The 5,593-nt window shown below is 45.3% G+C and overlaps 1 long non-coding RNA gene across 1 annotated transcript; it reads right to left on the bottom strand.

Moving 5' to 3' along the window:
• Positions 1-4,072: 4,072 nt before the first annotated feature.
• Positions 4,073-4,889, bottom strand: LOC106726221. Its single transcript, XR_001362248.1, has 3 exons — positions 4,753-4,889; positions 4,561-4,645; positions 4,073-4,428 (listed from the first exon to the last, which is right to left on the bottom strand). It is a non-coding gene; the product is annotated as an uncharacterized LOC106726221 (long non-coding RNA).
• Positions 4,890-5,593: the final 704 nt, after the last annotated feature.

A 5,593-nucleotide genomic window follows, 5' to 3' on the forward strand; every position in this document is an offset into this window, starting at 1 on the left:
AGACAGTGAAATGCCACACCAAGCATTCAGAACCTAACTACAATAAATGTGCAAATAGCCTATACAGCATTTTCCTTTTAGCTTGAATGTCTCAAAACACATCAAAATCAATTTTCTACTCCTGAGAGGTAAAAAGCATTTTTTTAAATACAACCTTAGAGCTGAAAATAGCGCCTTACTGGGATTTATAAAGCCTATTGATTTTACCTTGTAAGTTGTATGATTTTCAGACAAATCACTCAATCTCTTTGTCCTTAGTTTTTTTCCCATTTGTAAAGAGAGGCTAATAATAGTCAAAGCATCTACATCAAAGATAAACAATATTGAATGTGATGTTATGTTAGATGCTGTTCCAGGTGGTCAGTTGAATTAAAACATATTTTGTTTTGTGTAATGAAAACATATCCAGTGAATTAAAGAAATAGTTATCATAAATGTTAATAAATGTTAATTATAAATATAATTATTTATAATAGGACTAATCTGATAGTGTAGTGTTGCTCAAACTCTTTTTCCTTACGCCCCAAGGAGCCTTTTGCCTCCCCTTAAATTGAAGGTAATGTAGATATACATTACACCTGTTTAAGCACTGTGTTCCTTTGGAGGACCACAAACCATTGTAATAGCTATTTTTTTTTTACGTGCCACCCCTTCCCCCTGAAATCAATTTTTGCCCCCTTGGATGAACTTTTACCATTGTCGAGAATGTATGGCCTAGTCTGAAGCAATTACTATCGGTGAATTATTTTTAGGGTACACTTACATAGTGCTTGACTACATGCAGGCATATGCCCCCCCCCATTTTATAGGCATGTTAGGTAACTTAACTACGGTCCTCCAGTTGAGAGATTGAGCCTGGTGCCTCTGGCTCCTTAACAAACGTGGCGTGCTGCCTCTCACTTGCCAGCATGTTTGAGCGTTGCTGTGTGCGCCGTAAGAACCCAGGGCGTGCTCAGATTGAATACCAGTGTTTTTGTGTCTTCCTGTGCCTATAGTTGTGCGCTGTAGTGGCTTCGGGTGGTGCTGGCCTCATAAAGACTCTTTCTTGATGGTCTGATCTTATCCTACCTCAGCTACTAGCCCAACAAATGTCCTTTACGGAAGGATTTGTAAAGGGGCTGGGAGGAAAATGCAAAACATAATACCCGATTTTCCTCCTGCCTTCAAAAAGCCAAATAATCTAGTTAAGCAGAGAAAGCAGTTAGATATCCAAGGCAACTAGCACTACGAGAAAGAATAGGATGAGAGTCACATGAAAGTACAGACAAAAATGTTACTGAGGTCCTTTATTGCCTCTTGCTATTATTTCCCTCCAGTGGTAAGGGTCCTCGGTCTTCTCATCAGCCCCCCAAACAAACTTGAGACAGAGGGTGAACAGACGGCTAATCTAAATCACTCTCATCCATATCTAGCCTTACTTTTGGATGGTTGAATATATCTGATATTCAGTACACGTTGCATGGATGAATGAATGAACTAACAAATGAATGCTAAGTTATATTTTTAAAAACATCTTAATTTAGAACCATCTCTATTTTGAAAATAAAATGTACTTTAGATGTACCTTTAAGTGGCGTAGTCTTCTGAATTTATGAACTTAAGGATTACATTGCACTTGTGGCAGTTATAGAAAATAAGAAAAATGTTTGTGAGCTTAGCATTCATTTGTTAGTTCATTCATTCATCCATGCAACGTGTACTGACTATAACTCAGAAGTATGCCCCTTCCTAAGCACTCCCAGGATAATTTTATTAGCTCTGCCTCTGAGGAAGTGCTATACGATTTTTTTCAATGTAAAGTCTTCACCATTTATTAAAATCCTGCTGTAGACAAAATGCTGAACACACTGACTTAGGTGTTTTCAGTATTTTGAAAATAGGTGCTGAAAGAAGCAGAAAAGACTAAGCACCATTCCTGTCCTCCAGATGTTTATAGTCCAGAGGAATTACCCTGGGTCACAGGCTTAGCACTGACATCTAGCAACTTTCAAGAAAAGTCTATTTATTCCTGCTGACATTCCCCAACCTCTGCGGATGCAGAGGTGGTAACGGGCTTTCAAACATACACACAGTTGAGCAAGATTTGAAATGAATGTCTTAATTCCTCTGACCCTTCTTAAAGCTACCATTTCTTCAAGACCTGGAAGGCCTGGACTCTGAAATTCCAATCACCTGCATGATAGCACACATTCCGTTCAGTTTTCACAAGGACTGCATCAGGAGACCCAACTGCAGCATAGATTTCAAAGGGCATTTGTCCTGGCGACGCCTAGGGTAACAATGCATTTGTGCTCTCCACTTCTCTGTGTTCACTAAAAATCAAGACACCCTCCTAAGAAAATCAAGCCGAGGTCATCACTCAAGCTCTGTGCCCAGCGCAGATATCCCAGGAAAATGTGCTCGTGATTCAGAATGATTGTGGAAGAGCAAAGAGCCGGTTCTGACTCAAAGACTGAGCCCATTATAGAGGCTCTTAGTTAGGATCAGCAACACTTATGGGAAAAGACCACTTGGTGAACATGTGAGAGGCCCTGTGAGCTGGTCACTGAACAACCATGGGAGCTCCAAGTGAGCCTGTGATGTGCTGCGTGGCTGAGAACTCAGCCTCTTTGAGTTTTTTCTTTCCCATCCACGTGACAGAAGTTACTTATGAGCAGCGCCGAATATTCGTACTTATTGATGCTGCTCGGGAATTCTGTCCAGCTGCCCTGGCCGGGGACTCTCGTGCTATAACCAGGGCCTGGCTACACAAACTCCTGCTTCAAGGCTTGGCCCTTACACGGGGCTGGGAAAATTCTCTGTGCTGGTTTCAGGTGGATGGATTCCGAGTTGGAGCTCATAACACCTTCCTGGAAATGCCTTCCTCCCAATTACTCTAAGCATATAGCCACATATACTCACTCTAAGACAAATGTAGACTGTATTTTTTCCATCATTCTCCTCCAGAAGTGAGTACACTAACAGTGAAAGTGAAAATAACGTAGAAAGGGAACCCTAGAGCTATAGTCTGCGCCTTGTAGACAAGCAGAAGGCGATGAGAACATATCTGGGAGCAGCACCTCCGGCAAGATGCTATGTTGAAGGTCAAGAACTTAAATCTGTGACGCCACTACATGTGGAAAATAAACTGGCAAAACAAATTGCAAACTGGTGAGTTCAGCCTGGCTATGTTTATATCACACCAGTGAAACCAGTTGGAAAAACAAAAATTGAATCATCTTGACTGTCAAGATGACACAAATTATGGCTGGCCTGCTGGTTTCCCTCTTCTTCTTTTTTAAGTAACAGAATCAAATAATTATTTAAGTAAATATATTATCTAATTATTGCTAACACGTGATAAACGACCTTAACATTTTTTAATCACTATCAACCCCGTTGCTTATACATAAACACATCATCCCTAACACTCTCTTCTGTTGTTTGCTTCTTTCAAATATTCCCTGATAGACTAAAAGGCACCAAGTGACTAAAAGACCTAGAAAAGTCAGACACTGCCTAGCTGTGTGCTTGGTGACAAGGCTCATGTTCTGCTTAAGCAGCTGAAGACGCTGTTTACATCATTTGCAATTGCCCAACACTCTTGAGGAAATCAAGTTCCTGCTTTAAACTTGACTGACCCTTGGGCAACATTCAAACCCACAAGTCATCACCTGCCACCCAAACCCAGTAACAGATACAAGCAAGAGAGACCATGAAGCGATAAGGGACAAAGCTGACCCAGAGAGATGCCTGCAGAACAAGGCCAACTCAAAGTAGTGCTCCTGCTCACAGACATTATGATGACAATCTTCCCTTTTTTCACAGGCAGGGAGTCTTTCATCTTCAAGATTTGCTAACACTGGCACTTCAATCCTCACAGCATCCTTGTGAGCTAGGCAGGTGGTATGAGTTATGATCCTTCATATTAAAGATGGAAAGGTGATAATGATGGTGATAAAATTAAAGCACATCAAACAGTATCAGCTCCATCACATCAAAAGACCCATGGCTTTCTCAGGAAAATAAAAAAGAAAGAAAAGTAAAGTAAAAGTGGAAACTTTCACATCTATTTTACTAAGTTTCACACTGATGTTAAGGTCTGACTAGTTCTGAAACTCTGAAGCGTAAGGGGTTTAATTATTACATAGTTCTAAGGGGCAGAGCAGTCTCTTAGAAAGTCAGGCATTCTTTTTTAAGTGCTTTATTTATGAAAACACCAGCACAGTTGAGTCAAGAAGTGTTCTCTTGATTCCATCTGGTCCCATGGCCTCGCCTCGCCTTGGTGTGAGGAGGAGGTGACATCTGCCCAGGAGACTGAACAAACCTGCTCCTGGGAGTCCTAGAATGGCTGGGGACCTTCAAGGGAGAGACCTCCAGATAAATCAGAGTCCCAGGCACTTCAGCCCAACAGGAGAGCCCCTTTGCAGAAAGCAGCTTTCCCGCGCCCTGGGGAAGGAAGAGAGTGGAAGTCCTTTCTGCCTTTGGGACTTAAGAGTCAATGCAAAATTGAACACACCCCTAGACCCCACAGAAGGTAAATAAAAATCCAGAGTTGGCCCAGAAGAGAGGACTACTCACAGAAGGGGCCTGGGTGCACTTTCCCGGGGACTGACAGGGAGTCTCTCTCTGAGATTTCTCCCGTGTTTCAACAAGTCCTCTGCCTCTGGAAGGGGGAGGGAAACAGAAAGGGCTCCTGCTGCCTACACCATTCCCTTCACAGGCTGGGACCTGTGATAGGGCTCCCTGCTCGCCCGGAGCCCAGGCACTAACCTGTGACGGGGATTTTCAGTTAAAACAAGCGCTGCCCTACTGAGGGAGCCAGGCACTGAGGCATCCCCACCCTGAGCAACTGTCCAGGACTCAACTCTTCTCTTTAATCTTCTCCTCCTCCTCCTCCTCCTCCTCCTCCTCCTCCTCCTCCTCCTCCTCCTCCTCCTCCTCCTCCTCCTCCTCCTCCTCCTCCTCCTCCTCCTCCTCCTCCTCCTCCTCCTCCTCCTCCTCCTCCTCCTCCTCCTCCTCCTCCTCCTCCTCCTCCTCCTCCTCCTCCTCCTCCTCCTCCTCCTCCTCCTCCTCCTCCTCCTCCTCCTCCTCCTCACACACACACACACACACACACTTTTCTTTGCAACCCAACTTTTCTCAGACCCCACTTGAGACTCCCAGCCCCCGCCCCCCCACTTTGGAGCACCTTTCACAGGTGGTGCGCCCACCCTTGTTGAGGGAACAGAAAGGGTCCCAAGCTGCCCGCAGTGGAGGCGGGGGATGAAGGGCACATTTTCCCCCTTTCAGGCGGGGCCAAGGGCAGAAGGAAGCTCCCAGGAGTGGGCAGCTGGGGAAGAGGAGGGAAAGGGTTGCGCAGAGTCAGGGGGTAGGAGAGGGGCATTTTCGGGAGAAGAGGGGTTGGGAATGAGGCGGGTGAGGGAAAGGGGAGGGGGGGGGAAGTAGAAGGCCTTGGATGGGGAGGAGGAGCGCGGGAGGAGAAGAGGCAAAAGAGAAGAAGGAGGGGAGAGGAGAAGATGAGAGAGGGGGAGCGGGGTGGAGGGAGGAGGTTGGAGAGGGAGGCGGTGCCCGACTCGCCTTTTCAAGTCTCCGCGCCCCCATCCCCCCGCGG

Source organism: Myotis brandtii, unplaced genomic scaffold, assembly GCF_000412655.1.
Source record: "Myotis brandtii unplaced genomic scaffold, ASM41265v1 scaffold240, whole genome shotgun sequence".
Taxonomy (NCBI): Eukaryota; Metazoa; Chordata; class Mammalia; order Chiroptera; family Vespertilionidae; genus Myotis; species Myotis brandtii.